The sequence below is a fragment of the Triticum dicoccoides genome, chromosome 7B (assembly GCF_002162155.2).
Source record: "Triticum dicoccoides isolate Atlit2015 ecotype Zavitan chromosome 7B, WEW_v2.0, whole genome shotgun sequence".
In the NCBI taxonomy this organism is placed as follows: Eukaryota; Viridiplantae; Streptophyta; class Magnoliopsida; order Poales; family Poaceae; genus Triticum; species Triticum dicoccoides.
The window spans coordinates 664913795-664933455 of record NC_041393.1 but is presented as its reverse complement, the minus strand read 5'-3'; the positions used below and the strand labels follow the sequence as shown (position 1 = coordinate 664933455).

Sequence of the window (19661 nt, the reverse complement as noted above, 5' to 3'; positions counted from 1 at the left end):
GAATTGGATGCATAAAATGCAGAGCAAACAAAAAGAAAAGAAATAAACCTAGATGAAGTTTTTTAGGAAAGGGGAAACAAATATGCATGAGAAAAATGCAAAAAACACAGAGACGAACACAAGAGAACTTCATCTAGAGATGGTCGGCGACAAAGTCACCTATGTTAGAGTATATTGACTTAGGAGTCAAGTGAGGTCACTTGATCATAGGTCATACTCATCGTTTAAGCTCAAAATGGGGTTACCATTTTTCGTTTAAGCATCTTGATGTATTCTCATCTTGTCGAGTTGCTTTAGCTCATGACTCGGAGTAAAGCTTCTCTAAGATGGAATAACATACCTTGGTTGGTGGTGTTGATCATGTAGTTGAACTTGTGTGGGTTACTCAAGGTTGATGGAGCTAAGAGTTGGGAGAACCACTTGGAATTTGAGTCCATCTACCTACATGGGTTAGTTCTTGCAAGGAAGAGCACTTGTGTATCCAAAAATGACAATCATGAAGCTCAACATAGAATTTGTCAAAGGATATGTTTGAATGGTTTCGTGCTTCCTTGTCTTCAACCACCTTTGTATAGAGACTTGGTGATGTAGAGATTTCTCAAGATGTGAGTTGGTTACAATCTCATTGAATTTGATTCAACCAAGTACCTACATGGGTTAGATAACATGCAAGAAGCAAATATGTCCAAGATATAAGATTTTCATCATAAGAGAAATATCAAGGATTAGTCATAAGCTCATGTCTTGCATGTATCCAATGGAGTTACTACTCCAAGTTTGAAGCATCAATGATGTTCAATTCTCCTCTTAACCTGCAAAACACTTTCTCATCAAGAGGTTTAGTGAATATATTCGCTAATTTCTTTTCGGTGCGAACATGCTTAATATCAATGTCACCCTTAGCAACATGATCTCGAATGAAATGATGACGAACTTCAATATGCTTAGTTCGAGAATGTTGCACAGGATTATGTCCAATTTTGATAGCACTTTCATTGTCACAAAGCAATGGAACATGTTTCACATATATCCCATAATCTTTAAGAGTTTGGGTCATCCAAAGTAACTGAGCACAACATGAACCAGCGGCAATGAATTCCGCTTCGGTGGTGGATAAGGATACTGAGTTTTGTTTCTTGGACGACCAAGACACAAGAGATCTACCAAGAAATTGACAAGTACCCGAAGTGGACTTTCTATCAATCTTGTCTCCGGCATAGTCCGAGTCGGAGTAGCCAACAAGATCGAAAGAGGCCCTCTTAGGATACCAAATGCCAAAATTTGGTGTATGAATTAAGTATCTCACTATCCTTTTCACAGCCTTAAGATGACATTCTTTAGGAGCAGCTTGATATCTTGCACACATGCACACACTTATCATAATATCGGGACGTGAAGCACATAGGTATAATAATGAACCAATCATAGAGCGATAAACCTTTTGATCAACTGGTTCACCATCTTTGGTCAAATCAAGATGTCCACTAGTAGGCATGGGTGTAGACATACCTTTGCACTCTTGCATATTGAACTTCTTGAATAAGTCCTTAGTGTACTTTGTTTGAGAGACAAAAGTACCTTCCTTAGTTTGCTTGATTTGCAACCCAAGAAAGAATTTGAGTTCACTCATCATTGACATCTCAAACTTCTCCGACATTAGCTTTCCAAACTTCTCACTAAAATGAGGGTTAGTTGATCCAAATATGATATCATCAACGTAAATTTGGCATACAAATAATTCTCCATTAACCCTTTTAGTAAAAAAGAGTAGAATCAATTTTCCCAATTTCAAATCCCTTTCCAAGAAGAAACTTAGTTAAGCATTTGTACCAAGCTCTAGGAGCTTGTTTAAGACCATAAAGAGCTTTGTGAAGTTTGTAAACATGATTTGGTTTCTTAGGATTGACAAAGCCGGGAGGTTGTTTAACATAAACTTCCTCCTCTATTTCACCATTTAGAAAAGCACTTTTAATGTCCATTTGGTACAATGTGATATCATGGTGATTAGCATAGGCAAGTAAGATGCGAATAGACTCAAGTTAGCAACGGGAGCATAAGTCTCACCATAGTCCATACCTTTGAATTGTGTGTAGCCTTGGGCGACGAGACGTGCTTTGTTGCGAACTACTTGTCCATCTTCATCTTGCTTGTTGCGAAACACCCATTTGGTACCGATGATGTTGTGGTTGTTGTCGGGCTTCTCAACCAATGTCCAAACTTGGTTTCTCTCAAAGTTGTGTAGCTCTTCATGCATAGCATTTATCCAATCCGGATCTTCCAATGCTTCTTCGACCTTCATAGGTTCAATGCTAGAGATGAAAGAATAGTTTTCACAAAAGTTAGCTAAACGAGTTTTAGAGCGAGTGATTCTCCCGGTTTGAATATCATTGTAGATTTGCTCGACGGGATGGTCTTTAGCAATTCTTGCTCGAACTCGTGAAAGCTTTTGCTTGGTTCTTGGTTGAACATCTTCTTCATCTTCTTCTTCTTCTTCTTCTTCCTGATTGTTGGCGTTGTCGTTCTCTTGTCGTGGTGGAGAAGGAGGTTGTTGACGTTCTTGATGGACTTCCTCGTTTTCTTCATCTTGGTGTGTCCCACTTGTGGATGCTTCCGTATCAACTCTTGGTTCACCTTGTCATGAAGTAGAAGCTTCCACTTGGACGGACGAGGTACTCTCCTTCACCTCCGTTGGACGAACCTTGCCAATAGACAAGTCTTGGATTGCTTCCGAAGGATCTTTGTCTCCTACATCAATTGGCAATTGCTCTACTTGCGAGCCGTTAGATTCATCAAACTTCACATCTACCGTCTCTTCAACCTTTCGGGTGAAATTGTTGTAGACACGGTATGTGTGAGAGTTTGACCCATAACCTAGTAGGAAACCTTCATGAGACTTAGAAGCAAATTTAGAACGACGATGCTTATCAAGAATGTAGCACTTTGAGCCGAATACTCGAAAGTATCCAACTTGGGGTTTGTTACCGGTGAGGAGCTCGTATGTCGTATTGCCGAGTAGCTTGTGAAGATACAGGCGATTTGTTGCATGACAAGCTGTCTCAACCGCTTCAGCCCAAAAGTGCTTCGGTGTCTTGTACTCATCAAGCATCATTCTCGCCATTTTGATGAGCGTCCGGTTCTTCCTCTCAACAACTCCATTTTGTTGAGGTGTGTACGTAGCCGAGAACTTGTGTGAAATCCCTTCTTCGTCAAGAAAGGTGTCCACATTTGCGTTCTTGAACTCTGTTCCGTTGTCGCTGTGAACCTTCTTGATCTTCACTTCAAAGTGATTTTGGGCCTTCCTAGCGAAGTTTTTGAAGATCTTTTGGATATCATCGAGAAAGAACACCCATGTAAATCTTGAAAAATCATCAACTATAACTAGACCAAAAGAATTTCCACCGAGACTCTTGTAAGAGTTGGGACCAAAAAGATCCATGTGCAGTAGCTCAAGTGGCCTCCTTGTGGTCATGATGTTCTTCACGGGATGCCTTCCTCCAACCTGTTTACCTGCTTGACAAGCACTGCAAAGTCTATCCTTATCAAATATGACATCATTAACACCAAGGATATGATTCCCTTTAATAAGCTTGTCAAGGTTTCTCAAGCCAACGTGACCTAGTTGTCTATGCCATAACCATCCTTTTGAGGATTTAGCAATGAAGCAAGTTTTAGGTTGAGCCTTTTTAGTGAAATCAACAATGTATAAATCACCTCTACGTATGCCGATAAAGACCATTTTATGATTGTCTCGACGAAACACTTGGCAATCTACTTCAGTAAATAGGACATTGAAACCGAAATCAGCAAGTCTAGATACTGAAAGTAAGTTGTAGCCAAGAGATTCAATGAGCATAACATTCTGAATGGAGCTGTCATGTGATATGGCCACCTTACCCTTTGAGTTGTCACCGAAAGTGACATACTTTTGAGGACTATCATTTTCAGCAAGCTCACGAAACATGTCTTTATCTCCGGTCATGTGATCGGTACATCCACTGTCAAGGACCCATTCCTTTCCTCCTGCCATATATCCCCGAAGATTTTCCATAAGACCAAAATGTCTCATTACATCATCAAGATCAAAGTCATCATCATCATCCACATCATAGTATCCATGTTCAACATTGTCATGTGGTGGATCAATTCCTAGTGAGAGTGATTCATTAGTATGACTTTGACAATAATCTCCTCTATGAATTCTAGTATCTTCGGAAATGATATTGCTAATAATTCCAACATTTCCTTTGGCACGCATAAGATTAGTAAGTTCAAATAGACGATCACCAAACATGGGATCATTGGAATTCATCTTAGTCAAGACAATAGACTTATGAAGAATTTCATCTAGATTTTTCAAAGAATAATCAGGAAATCGTTCCTCAAGAAATTTCCATATAGTGTAAGCACACTCAAGAGTAGGCAGTTTTATAATCAAGTTTCTAGGCAAGCCTCTAGTGATAAGAGTAACAGTTCTAACATTCCTAATCATGTCAATAGACTCATCAAGGGTAGGATGCATAGGACAAACATAAGGTGCACAAGGACTAGCAATGTACTTGTTCAAATGATATTGATTGAAAATTACAAGCATCTCATTTTTCCACTCCTGGAAATACTCTCCATCAAGTATAGGCACTCTATGTCTAAGACTCCCCAAAGTAGACTCATCCATCTTCCTCCAATGGTCATTAAACCAAAGAAATGAAGACCAATGCTCTGATACCACTTGTAGGACCTTGAGAAGAGGTGTCTAGAGGGGGTGATTAGACACTAAGTACCAAAGTTGCAGTTTTTAGCAAATTTAAGTTTAAGTGGAGTTTAGGCACAAGTTTAACATTCACAACACATAGCAAGCAAGCATGCAAAGAGTATATGAGCAGCGGAAAGTAAAGCATGCAACTTGCAAGAATGTAAAGGGAAGGGTTTTGGAGGATTCAAACGCAGTTGGAGACACGGATGTTTTTGGCGTGGTTCCGATAGGTGGTGCTATCGTACATCCACGTTGATGGAGACTTCAACCCACGAAGGGTAACGGTTGCGCGAGTCCACGGAGGCCTCCACCCAAGAAGGTTCCACGAAGAAGCAACCTTGTCTATCCCACCATGGCCGTCGCTCACGAAGGACTTGCCTCACTAGTGTTAGATCTTCACGAAGTAGGCGATCTCCTTGCCCTTACAAACTCCTTGGTTCAACTCCACAATCTTTGTCGGAGGCTCCCAAGTGACACCTAGCCAATCTAGGAGACACCACTCTCCAAGAAGTAACAAATGGTGTGTTGATGATGAACTCCTTGCTCTTGTGCTTCAAATGATAGTCTCCCCAACACTCAACTCTCTCCCATAGGATTTGGATCTGGTGGAAAGAAGATTTGAGTGGAAAGCAACTTGGGGAAGGCTAGAGATCAAGATTCATATGGTAGGAATGGAATATCTTGGCCTCAACACATGAGTAGGTAGTTCTCTCTCAGAACTGGTAAGTTGGAAGTGTAGGTTTGTTCTGATGGCTCTCTCCATGAATGAAGAGGAGGTGGAGGGGTATATATAGCCTCCACACAAAATCTAACCATTACACACAATTTACCAATCTCGTGGGACCGAATCAACAAACTCGGTCAGACCGATTTAGTAAACCTAGTGACCGTTAGGATTTTCGGTTGGACCGAAATGCAACTCGGTAGGACCGATATGGTTAGGGTTAGGGCATAACGTAATCTCGGTGAGACCGATTACACAAACTCGGTGGGACCGATTTTGGTAATTAGCTAACCAGAGAGTTGGTCAGGCAAACTCGGTGGGACCGATTACTCAAACTTGGTGGGACCAATTTTGGTAATAAGTTAACCAGAGAGTTTGCATTGTAATCTCGGTAGGACCGATTGCTCAAACTCGGTAAGACCGATTTTGATAATGGACATACACAGAGAGATTACAATCCCATCTCGGTGAGACCGAGATCCCTATCGGTGAGACCGATTTTCCTAGGGTTTGTGGCAGTGGCTATGACATCTGAACTCGGTGGAGCCGGATAGAAAGAATCGGTGTGACCGATTTGGGCTTTAGGTTTAGGTCATATGTGGATGTGAGAAAGTAGTTGAGGGTTTTAGAGCATATCACTAAGCACATGAAGCAAGAGACTCATTAAGCAACACCTCATCCCTCCCTGATAGTATTGGCTTTTCCTATAGACTCAATGTGATCTTGGATCACTGAAGTATAAAATGAAGAGTCTTGAGCTTGAAGCTTTAGCCAATCCCTTGTCCTTAGCATCTTGAAGGAGTTCCACATCCTTTAGTCCATGCCACTTCATTGTTGAACTTGTCTGAAATATACTAGATAAAAGTGTTAGTCCAACAAGAGATATGTTGATATTAATTACCAAAACCACCTAGAGAGCACTTGTGCTTTCACCTTACTACTGAATCGGTTTACCAAAATGAGTTTCGTATACTACAAGCTAAACATGTGATGTGTCTGCTTGTTTCTCTTGTAGTGTGCAAACAGAATGTTGGAGAAGAGCACCCCGCTATGCAATGGTAGAGAAAGTAATGTAGATAAGGTTCAAAATAGTGAGACAACCCTGTTGGTCTCCAAGAAAGGTGATAAAAATGATCTTGTAGACAGTGAGAAAACCCCACAGTCTTGTGTTGATGTAGTGTTCGAGTTACTGGCCAGTACCGCTGGCACAAGCTCTTTGAACTCGCTGCCTGAATCACTTCGGCTTCTTCAGTCTCAGCTACAAGCTAAAAGGCATCAGTCAGCTGTGTTGCGGCAAGAAGCCGAAGGACCGAGGAAGTCCCTGCAGAATTCAGATGCGTACTTTCTTGTGCAACAACAAGCGCTGGAGGATTTAAGCGCCAAACAAGAGAAAGTTAATAACCTTGCTAAGCATCTTGCCAGCATTATGGGTACCCAGGATATTGTTTCTTGAGCTCTTCTGAAGTGGTTTCAGTTCTGGACTTGTTTTGCTGCTGCGTTTATATGCTGCTTTGTTCCTTATATTTGCACTGGAGGCGAACTTTGATGCCCAGTGGATGTAATATGTGTAATAGCAGTGATAGCCTAGCATAAGTTGCTTGCTTATTTATTTCCTTGTTGTCTTGTTTATTTGTTTGTTTGTAGTCAGTGCAGTTGTTTTTCCGTGGTTTGCTAGTTTCCGCAATAACCTATTTTTTAAAACTAGGCCACGATAACCATGGGCTACATATTTACTGTAGTGGCACTAGGCCTCCTACCGGCCGTAGAAACAATGAGCCTTCTACGGGCCCTAGAAACAATGGGCCTTCTACGGGCCGTAGACACAATGGGCCTTCTACGGGTCGTATCATCAATGGGCCTTATATGGGTCGGATGATCGATCGGCCAAATATGGGCCAATAACAGACCGCATTATGGTCGTAAACGGGCTAGAGTTGGAATCGTCCGTTCATGGGCCGACCATAACGGGCCGTCATTAATAGGTTGTATTTGATGATGCAATGAAAATAGCCCAAGGTATTAACGGGCCACAAACGGGCCGACTGTAACAACGGGCTGAATTTGGCCCACAAGCAGAAAATGACAGTAACTGGCCGTAAGTAACCGAATGCTGGAAATGAGCCCAAGAAGAATAAATGGGCCCTGAGAAGGCCGAAAGATAACATGGGCTGCAAACGGTCCAATGGAATAATGGGCCGCTAATGGGTATAAAGTGATACATTGTTCATTACGGGCCAGTTTCAGCACGGGCCATTAATGGGCCAAGAGTTACAAAGGGCCTCTTATGGCCGAAAGACGTCATGGGCCATACATGGGCCGGAAGTTAAAACGGGCTGGAATCATATTGGACGGCCCAGATGATGCTACTGGGCCTAATTCAGATAGGCCGTAATGGGCCATGTGTTTGTGGGTTGTAAATGGGCTATATGCGAACAGGCTGTTAAGAGGCTTTCCGTGGGCCGGCCCGCCACCTTATGACCAAGTCAAACGGGTCGGCCTTTTCACAGGAATGGGCCTCTGTTGGGCCGTGCCACATGTCGACGTATCATAGGCGCCTTTTGTCCAATGAGTGGATGACATCTGTCCAATGATGAGCCGACACGTGTTTCCTCCAGCCAATGATGATTTTACACGTGGAAAATCCCCATTGGTCGGGGCTCTTAACGGGTTATCGGATCCAAAACTCGACCCGATAGCTTAACAGCGTTCCGTTACAGTGGATGCCACGTGTCGGTCACCCTTGACGAAAGCACTTCTGTGACGCGCGATTTATCGTCATGGAAGTGGACACTTCCGTGATGATAATTTTGGTAATGTCATGGAACACTTCTATGACAGCACAAGTATGACTATCTTGATTCTATCATAAAATCGTCATGGATGTACATGCATCACAGAAAACATGACCTACTGTGACAAACACGTATCATCACAGAAGTGTATTTTTTTGTAGTGAGTGGTTATGTTTTTACACTTGGTGGTGGCGTTGTTTCCTAGAAGTCTTACAAGCAGACCATCTTAACGAGGTCACGTATGGAAGCAGAACTCACAGCATTAGACACTGCCACTGTTGAAGCAGAGTGGCTTCGTGAGCTATTGATGGACTTACCTATGGTTGAAAAACCAATACCCCCTATCCTGATGAACTGTGATAATCAAAATGTGATCGTCAAGATAAACAGTTCTAAGGATAATATGAAGTCCTCAAGGCATGTGAAGAGGAGACTAAAATCTGTTAGAAAACTGAGGAACTCTGGAGTTATTATGTTGGATTATATCCAAACGTCAAAAAACTTGACAGATCCCTCCACAAAGGGTCTATCACATAATGTGATAGATAACGCATCGATGGAGATGGGTTTGAGACCCACCGCATGAGTTGTCCATAGTGGTAACCTACTCTATGTGATCGGAGATCCGTGAAGTAGAAGTGGGAGACAAGCTGTTGATCAGCTGAGAGGAGAGTATCCCTATTTTAATTATCCCACTCCGTAAAGATGCAATACTCTCTTGATCTGCATGGCAGGTTGATATTTATGTTAATATGTTCCAAGTGGCTTATTTGAGTAAGCAGAGATGTTTTCCTGCGGAGCATCTCCTGAGGAACACACCTATATGAATTTGACTGTTAACATCGCAGTCTGTGAGAATTGGGTGTTCTCTAATAAATTCATGAAAGGCCCTGGAGTATGACGTATACGCTCCACCCGTGGGGAAGCCTTGCAGCAGCCCAGTATCGGTCAAGAATTTGTGTGAAACTAGTCTCGCAGAAAACTTGTAGTTCAAGGCATAGTCCACTATTCAAGTTGTGATCTAGTGTATCATAAATCTCTGCATGGAAGTTCAATGTTACAGTCTCCACTGACCAGCGGTATATAAACAATATTTTGGAACTAAATGATGAGATGTGCCAATGAGACTTTGTGGGGATTGTTGGAATTTTGCTAGTAGGCCTTTGGCCCAAAGCCCAACTAAAATTCTGAAATTCTCTTGGCCCATTCATGCACACATGTGAGTGGAGTGAGTGAGACTAAAGTTTAGTCCCACGACAGAAGTTGAGTGAGAGTTGCACCTCTTTATAAGGTGAGCTCTTCTACCATTTGTATGAGCATGAGAAGAAGAGACCTACACGCACGCTCCTCCTCCTCACTCGCCTCGCAACGCCATGCCTCGTCACGACGCGCCGTGGGTTGCGGGATTGAACCGAGCCGAGGACAAAGCTATGCATGTTGTCTATGTTTTTGCTGCTCGGAAAAATTAATGAGTAATTAATTAATAATTAACAGACGCATTAATTACTGAAGCGTTTCCGATTCTTTTGTATCGCGACTTAGACGTGGGGTTTACTCCCACGACCTACCTGGCCCGCACTATATAGTCAGGCAGATGTCTACCCTAGCCACCGCCACTTTGTATGGTTTCGCACCACCGTTCCAGATCATTGCGCCGCTACGCAAGTTTTCTCCATCCCTCCTTTCGGCGTGCACCGCGAGAAGGGACATCAGGCCTCCGGAACCCCGCCTCTCCTGATCCTGTATGGGAGAGGGGCGATCATGTTTTTGGGGACTGCACTCGCGCGACTGCTGACAGCGACGACTTCGCCAACGACAACTTCTTCCCCAACAACGGCAGCCTCGTCCTCAACGACATGGGAGACAATACCAACATCGGCGGTGCTGCTCCCGCTGCACCGTATGTGATTCTATCCTTTCTGTTCGAGATCATGGTAGAATTCATGTTTCTAGTATGTGCCCTAGATGTGATTTGTTCATCTACTATGCTAGTTCGCATGATTAGTTTAATTTCTGCTAGTGCCGTTATGATTTATCTTCTGTTTATTCGGATTAAAACTCTTAGTAATTTGCTCATATTTCCAACAGTACCTCGACTACTCCATCACCAACTTCCTGGCCGCCGTGCTCATCGCCCTCACATTTGGCTAGATCAGCGGCGACACGCCGGAGACACCCAATTTGGATTGAGGAGATGAACAACTCACTAGGTGGGTGATGCTCACACGGGTTCTTGGATCCAACACGATGGTGGGGCTGGCGATCGTGACATTCGCGGGGGTGTGCCACTCGCTGTTCGCGCCGGCGTTCAGCCTGGCGGCCAACGACCAGTGGCACATGCTCCGCGACAGCGTGCCGCACCTGGTGGACTACAATCCTAACGCAGAGTCACAGGGAAAGCATCGCCTTCTGCCACCGCCCGGCGTCCAAGCCCCAAGTCCAAGTCGCATGCGCATCCCGCATGTGGATGGATGACTACCGCTTGTATATATAAGAGAAGATGGTGGCATGGTGAGGAAGGAGGGGCATGGTTCATGTACAAAGGAAAGGTTAGGCCGTGCCGCGGATCGCTGAGGTGGCGCAACCAAGACCCTCCCTCACATCGCTGACGGCCATCCCTAGGCACACATTCATTTCATTTACCACATGAAAGGGAGTTAAGTGACACCGGTTTCTCATGGGCATGTCATTCAATTGTGTATATATTTTTATTTCCTTCATTTGCGCTCTCTAAATACTTGTCATTTCTCTGGTAGGTTAGAGAGTACCATGGATATAACATCATTTTGAAAATTCGGATTTTGCTAATCCATGTGTACTGAACCTGCTTTTGAAGCTATCATGTATCATTTTTGTGAAGGTAATGCCACTTAAATGCTAAAACTTTGCACAATATAGCTGACTAATCTAGATTAATGAATACTACTTGAGTTTTGTGAGGAGGCGCCCATAGGGATTGTCATCAATTACAAAAACCAAACATGGGGGCATCATGCACTGATCTCTCTTTCTCCACCTCATCTTTGCTTTTGATCTCTAGGTGGGGCTGTGCGTTTGATTGGATTTTGTGGGTGCCCTGGTTGGGGGAAGGAAGGTGCATCTATTTTTGTTTTTTTTTCAATTCTCCCTTTTGGATTGAGTTGTTGCTAGCTTCGAGGAAGTTCCTTCACTTAGAAGAAATGCTAGTTTGAAATATATGGTCATTGGGATTCAAAAAATGTGGCAAATAGCAAAGTCACTCCTTTGTACTTGTATTGTTTTATTTTACTCAAGTGCCTTCATACAAGATATTAAGTATTTTTTAGTTTTAGCCCATTCCTTACTAAAACACAACAGTACTATAAACTTGCACGTACCAGTGCTTCATGTTGTTGTACTCTGAATCTGACGAAATAATATCACGTACAGACAAGAAAGTGGAAGGGGCGCTTACCTACCTTAGGCTACCTGTGCTACATATGGCTGTAATGAATATTTTATATGGCTACAGCCAAGAGAGCAAGTTGTCCTATTGTTATAGCATACGCCCATATTGATATGCATGAATGAGACTAATGATCAAATATGACAGCTAAATGTGCGGAGACAAGATAAGTGCGCACATGCCCGCCTCAGGAGGCGCCCCAACCTCTAGTAGTAACATAGAAGGGAATGCTAATTCGATCATTCTTGCTCTTCTGTATATGATCGATGAATGACATCTACCCCTAATAATAAAGACGCTATTGCTGCTGACGTTACGTCATTAAAATTGCCCCCAAACATCTAAAATATTACCCACCAATGCCATCAATAAGTGACAAAAAACGTTTTGCAGGGAATCCCGCCTGGGCCGGCCCAAACATAGAAACCTACTATACTACGCTCTGCGCGTTGGAGAAGACACAACGCGTCCGTTTGGCCGGCCCATTTGCGGGCCCTTGTTTTTTAGTATCGCTTTTATTTTTATTTTTCTGTTCTGTTTTTGTTTTCTTCTCCTTTAAATAGTTTTGAACTTCAAAAAACATTTGAACTTCAGGAAAACTGAGAATTTTGAAATAAAATGTTCAAGCAAACATAAAATGTTTGTGAATTCAAAAAATGCTGATTTTTCTAAAAATGTTTGCATTTTTGGAAAAATTGTTGGTAAAATAAAAAATAGTCCATGATTTTGGAAAAAAAACTTCGTGTATTAAAAATTATAAATGAAATTGAACAAAAGTTTGCTAATACAAAAAATGTTCATGCATTTTCAAAAATGTCCTAAATTTTTTAAACAGTTGGTGAATTAGAAAAGAGTTTATTGATTCATAAAATGTTTGCTCATTCTGAAAATATTCATGTATTTCAAAAAATATTCTTGAATTTTTTTTAAATATACAATTTCAAAAAAGATGTTCGTCTATTCTAGAATTGTTCACCGATTCAAAAGAAAATTCTTAAAAATCATTCGCAGTATAAAAAATGTTCACAATTTAAAACAACTGTTTGTAAATAGAAAAATTTGTTCAACATTTTTAAAAATGTTCCCGAATTTGTAAAAATGTTCACGAATGATCGATGGTGTGTATTTAAACAGTAATGCTTCTAAGTCTTTGTGACTATATACCTGCGTGATTTTTGGAGAATTAACTTCCGGGGTGGATCAGAATATTGTAATATGTTTAAAAGTTGTTTCTTGAAATTTAGAATAATTCTTTGAATTGCCAAGTTTTTTGACAACCACGATATTTTGTCGAAAATTTGAACATTGCTTCAATTCGTGAATAAATTAAAAAAAACATTTTTCTTGCATATGTGAACACATTTTTTAAATCATGCGATGAGATGTGAACAAAATGTGATCATCGCCATAGGAGATTATGAATTATTTTTTCTCCCATTGCAGCGCATGGTTCCTTTTGCTAGTCTTTCCCTAATAATAAAGCACGGATTGGGTTCGTCGGGTTCACCGTCGCGTCAATTTTTGAAAACAGTCCCTGAAGTCTTTGATAATTAACCCGTGCTCCATATTAAAGTTAGTAAGCAAAGAAAATGATTCGCTCACACGCGAATGGACGGACGCAACGCCCGGTCTCCGCCTGCCTCAATCCCGACTACAGGTCATCGTCCCCAACCCACCACGAGGACGAAGATGCCGAACTCAGGCGGTGGCGCTGGTCCCAGCCTCCACGGGGATCGGATCGTCCTCCGGCGACCTCGCTTCCTCTTCCTCAACACCTCAGCCGCCTGGGCCACGGGCGATAGTAGCTCCGCGCCCCTACACCTGCCCGATCCTCCTACTGCTCCCCGCGCTGCTTTTCCCCTCCCCCGCCCGCGCCAGTGCTACCTCACTGTCCCCGCTCACGGCCACCACCAATGCCTCCTCCCACGCCTACGCATTTGCGGGCCGCGAGCCGGTGCCTCCCCGTCGGCGGCGAGGTCTGGCCGGATCCGCACAACCCACAATATTAGTAGAGAAAAGGAATAGCTTGATTATTCTATGACTTTGTCGTGGATAGGTAATTTGCATCAGAGGTCTATAGGATATCCGCCATTAGTTTCCCATTAGAAAATTGAGTTACTAAAGTAAGGAAGATGTCCAAAGAGAGGTAATTGATGGCATGATATCCATCTGAAGATCCTCATCACTGAAGTAGTACTCCACCAGTCCACCTGCAGTTTTGGAACATAAACACGGCATCAAAGTGCTACCTGGCACCAAATAAAGAGTTCAGGTCAGGGTGTTATACTGCAGCTAAGCAATATAGTTTGAATTTCTAAGTTTGAGGAGGATTTCGGTGTTTCTAAAGAAAGGAACAAGGATCGGTGCTATAAGATTGCTGAAAGACTCATAGACATGTATCATGAATCGGGTGCAGTATGCTTTCTACAAGTCTTTTCCTTATTGACTAAACCTTAGTAAATGACTATTTCCAGTTTTCTCATGTAACCTGAACTGCTGCTGGTTTAGATTTCAGTTCAGCAAGCTGTGACACACATGGTCTGCCTCCATGTCGTCCTACCTGCTTCAGGGCCCTCTACTTCTTCCCCCTAGATTGCTATTATGATTAACAAATCTGACGAGGGCAATTTAATTGGTGACCTCCACCTCTCCACTTCCCCTGTAAGGACCTCCTTGATCTTGTACCTAGCCAAATCCAAATCCTAGCAAATACACTTCAGAGCAAGGTACTATTGTAGACCTCCTTCCAATCCATGTGCAGGCATTGTCCCATTGCTATTAATACACTTCAGAGCAAGGTATCAGAAATAGTACGTGCATGTTGCATAGAGATGTTATGTGGCATGCATGAATTCTAATTTAAGCTTAAAGTTAGGCATGTCTAATCTCACACACCACAGAATTTTTTTACTGTTCACTACATCTTTTATCTCCAATTTGGATAGAGTCCAAGTGATAACTCTTTAGTCTGATTTATCTTGAAAAGTTTGCTAGAGGCTACAGATGACCTTGTGGGTTTTCTTCAATAATTTTTTTGGAGTGCAACAGTATGAACTTGTTTCCCCATCAGGGCCTGTATTTTCTTTTATTTGATAGATTCTATAGTCATGTACTTCCCTTTCATGTTTCCATGTTTGCCATTATATGTGGCTTTCTTGCTGAACTCTATTTGGATGAACTTTTGTTGTTGTGTGATGTGGCTACATGGATATGTCTGACCTGGTTTGAGATGTTCTTTTATGCTGACTCAAGCACTCAGCTACGTGTGGTCAGTGATGACAATCGACAGAATCTCTGTTAAAAAGTATTTGTAATTACTAGCAGCATTCCATAATTTGTACAGGGTTGTCCTGTTGCCGCAACCTAGGAAGGACAAACAGGGTCAGTCGTCACCACAGATAAAAATATTGTCGAGCCCTACTTTTTGCAAGTTGCCTTTTTTCTGCTTCTTTTAGAGGAAAGACAACAATTTCAGTCATTACAGTCCTGTTACACGAACACTACTAGATCGCGGTGCGTTGAGATCGTAATTGCTACACTCAAAGGTTACATTGACCTTATTTCTAATGTTTGCAAAAAATTATATGAAAAAATGTTACATAATGGCACGTGGAGCAATTTATACTTAATATTTTGTCCGGTACAACGCACGGGCATTTGTACTAGTAGTACCATATATGCGTAGTAGTACAATGATAATGATCGCACAGCTAGGAAGCACCACAAAGTATATGACTCATTATACGGTGCCGGCCGATCGATCAGACATTTGCCTCACCGGAAGGTATCTTGGCATAGCCATCAAAAGCTAGGACCACCTCCTTGCTCTCCATGGCCTCATAGCAGTACACAGTGGCCGCCGCCATGTAGAACAGCTCCACCGTAGCAGACAGAAGAGCATACCCAAACAGCAGGCACAGCCCCACCGCCATGCTCTTCTTGGCGTACACGAGCGCTAGCGCGTACACCGGGCTCACAGCGGTCGACAGGAGGACCATCACCGCCGCCAGCAGGGCGCCCTCCTTCCTGCTCACCCGCGTCATGAGCCGCCACGCCCGCAGGAGCGCGCGCACGCCGCGGCACCCCCCGACACGGCGACGCCCACCACGGCCACCACCCCGAAGTACATGAAGGCCAGGAAGGCGAGGACGAAGACCGCGCCTTGCACGGAGAGCGCCCCCGCGTGGGGCATGACGGTGGCGAGGTAGGTGCCCAGTAGCGCCATGAACGTGAGCTGGAGCGCGGTGACCACGCCCATGGTGACGAGAGGGCCCCTCAGATTGCCCCACTCGGTCACCCTTCGGAGGAGCTCCGCGAGCGAGTAGCGGTCGCCGGAGTAAGTCGTGGAGGCCGCGGAGAAGGCGAGGATCTGCTTGGCGAAGACGAGAGCTAGGGTGACGAAAAAGAGGCCGACGGCGATGAGGACGAGCTCCCTGGCCTCCTGCCGTATCTCCTCGAGGAGCCTGGCGAACTCGGCGCTCGAGGGGTCGGTGGTCTGCATCTCGGTGACGTGGCGGAGCATCTCGGCGGTGAGCGACTGGATGAGGACCACGTTGACCGCGGGGACGAGGAAGGCGATGATGGCCAGGAGGATGAGGATGGGGGCGAAGAGCTTGGGGTTTCGCGTGGGGAGGACCAGCGCTTCCTTGAGGAAGGTGAAGCATGAGGTGGTCTTGGCACCCATGGCTAGCTGGTAACTTGAGAGTTGTGATCTGGTTGAAGCCTCAAGCCTGATGGAGGAGATGGAGGAAGAATGGATCAAGGCCTGAAGCCGGAAGCAGATGTGTAGATTTGTACTTGGGCGATGATGTGTGTGTTCACTGTTCACTGCCTCATTGGTCAATGGAAGACTTTGAAAATTAAGGGCATGCAAGTCGTTGCATGGCCAACAGGCAATTGGTTGGTTTTTCCAACAAATGGCGCCCCACCAATATCACTTTCAGGATTACTTTCGCTCGCTGCCATCTCCCGTGCTCCTTCTGATTAGCCTTAAACCGTTATATGTTTCCACATCAGTAACTAATCAGTGCATACACTAAAGAACAATACAAGTATTCTTTTTATGAGAAGTACTTATATGAGTATGTTCGACAAAAGAAAAATCTCCTTCTGAAATTACCACCCAGCGATTTATGAAATTCTCGACGCGCCTAGAAGACTCTCTCAACTTTGATGTGTAAAAATTCCAAAAAAAATTGAGTTTCTTTTATATTTTTTCTATTTTACTATTCATCGACGGGTGCAGCTGAGCTTGGATGTAGAAACGCCCCACATGGCAACTAATATATTTTTGTGTGGAAAGCAAAAGAGCAAAAAAAATGTTAAAATATGCACAAGTATTAGTTTTGAAGCTCTCCTTGAAATGAAGCTAACAATGAAAACGAATCATTAATCTGATAAATGATTTGAGCTATAAAATGTATTGTCTTATTTGAGAATTGAGTTTATTATATCCGATGATATCATCTTTTTGGCCCCCTGTTTTGTGTGGATTTAGTAATTCTACATGTATTAGAACGCGCACCTACCAATTCTTATGTCTTCAGTGTCATGTATGGATTTAAAGCGACCTGTATGACAATTTAAAGGTTGGACACGTCTAGAGGACAAATCGTTTGTTGAAAAGTCCAATTAAGCACACACCACTTGTATAAATTGCCCAACCCCACATCCTAAAATGGAAAAACCCGGCCCAAATTCCACATTGCACTCTCTCCCCCACTTGCCACATACAACAGACAAAGTTTGGATTTTCTTATGTGTTTTGTGATTTCAAAGGGCAGCAACTTCTAAATTGAGAGTCAAAATTATGATCCATATCCACCATTCGATTTCTTGCAACAAGCTCTTCGAAATTGATTCTTCATAAAAATTTGCACGCATTTAGAATACTACTAAAAATATTTAGATTTCGACAATTATCAGCATACACGAGAACCGAGGAGAAAAACGGGTTTGACATTTCGTTTAGAAATTTATCAATACCTGATCAAGATTCATAAGTTTGACAAAATTTAAAAAATTTCAAAGAAAATTATCAATATCTCCAGAAAGACTTAAGTCTGGTGCTTAAATTTATCACATGCTAAAGTAATTAGAACACTTTGGTATACTGAGTTGGAGAACAAACACATCCAGCTCGAGCTTGATCTGAAAATGACCCAAGAGAACCTAACGAAGGCGAAGGAGGAAGCTAAAGGTATGTTTGGTGAGGCCTCCGACGACTGCCTTTGCCTCTCGTTTGTTTCAGAGTCTGATCTCACTGTAACTTTGCAGAAAGAGTGAGGGATGCCCTGAAGAAAAAAGAGCTTGACTTGGCTGAGATGCAGAAAGCGGCTTTAGAGAAGACCAAACTCGCAGATGAGAAGCTGGCTTCAGTCACCAAGCTTGAAGAAGAAAACACCAATCTGAAAGTTGCTCTGGATGCTGCCAACAAGGAGGTCAGTCGACTAAAAAGTGACAAGATTTCCCTGAACGACAAGGCCAGTGAGTTGGTGGGAAAAAAGAACGATCTGGAGGCTTATCTGGGTGGACTCGCCAAGAAGCTATTCCTCATGCTTGAAGGTAATCTTTTGTATCAAACAGACATTTTAACTGTGATCTCCGACTGTTGTCTTGACTCGGTGGTTGTGCTTGCAGAATTTTATCAGAACTTTGAAGAGGAGACTGGTCGACTGGAAATAAACCTGGATCCCATCAACTCTCCCGTGAAAGATGAAGTCGCCATGAATGTGCTCCGGCTTGAATCTCGCGTCGCTGCTGTCGTCGACTATCTCGCAAGGCTGAAGGTCGCAACTTCTCGCATCGACGCAACACTCTGGCCAAGAGAGACGCTCCAGAACGACCTCGAGTCTCTGGTGACTCGACTGAACGAGGTCCCAAGTTGAGTGCAGGAGTGGAAGAAGTCTTCTGCCAGGTGTGGCGCGGATGTTGCTCTGTCTCTGGTCCGCGTTCACTGCAAGGATGCACGAGAGGACAAGCTGGTGGCCCTTAGGGTGGCCAACACCAAGAAGCATGATTTCCGATCTTTCATGGAGACCTTCATCGCCGCTGCCACTCGGATTGCAGATGGAATCGACCTGGATGAGTTTGTTGCACCTTCCAGCCCTCCACAGGAGGGGTAAAAAACTTCTGAGCTTGATACTTTAAATTTGCCTCGATATGCCGAGTGAGTTTTGTAACCGACAAACCTTAACAGGCTTAGCACCTGAGCACTTTCTGTTCCGTTAGGTATTATCCGAACTTGGATTCGACGTTGGATATGTTTGCATTTGGTTTGAGGTGTCTTTTGTAGGCTAAAGCGGAGTGCTCATTGCAATCGACTTGTTCCCTGATATACTTAGGCAAGCACTGGGCTGCAGCTAAGCCCCCGAGTGGGAGGTTTGCTCTCCACTCGGTGGGATTTTCAAAAACTTAGGCGAGCACTGGGCTGCAGCTAAGCCCTCGAGTGGGAGGTTTTCTCTCCACTCGATGGGATTTTCAAAAACTTAGGTGAGCACTGGGCTGCAGCTAAGCCCCCGAGTGGGAGGTTTGCTCTCCACTCGGTGGGAATTTCAAAAACTTAGGCGAGCACTGGGATGCAGCTAAGCCTCCGAGTGGGAGGTTTGCTCTCCACTCGGTAGGATTTTCAAAAACTTAGGCGAGCACTGGGCTGCAGCTAAGCCTCCGAGTGGGAGGTTTGCTCTCCACTCGGTAGGATTTTCAAAAACTTAGGCGAGCACTGGGCTGCAGCTAAGCCCCCGAGTGGGAGGTTTGCTCTTCACTCGGTAGGATTTTCAAGGTGTATCTCTGGAGAAGGAGGTAGCAGTCGACCTGCACCTCGTCTTCCTTGCAGAGCGCACGTTGTATTTGTGGCGTAGCTCGGAAGGAGAGAGTAGCAGTCGATCTGCACCTCGTCCTCCTTGCAAAGAGCACGTTGTATTTGTGGCGTAGCTCGGAAGGAGAGAGTAGCAGTCGACCTGCACCTCGTCC

At 43.7% G+C, this 19661-nt stretch overlaps 1 pseudogene; it reads right to left on the bottom strand.

Moving 5' to 3' along the window:
- Positions 1–15293: 15293 nt before the first annotated feature.
- LOC119335636 lies at positions 15294–16548 on the bottom strand (annotated as a pseudogene).
- Positions 16549–19661: the final 3113 nt, after the last annotated feature.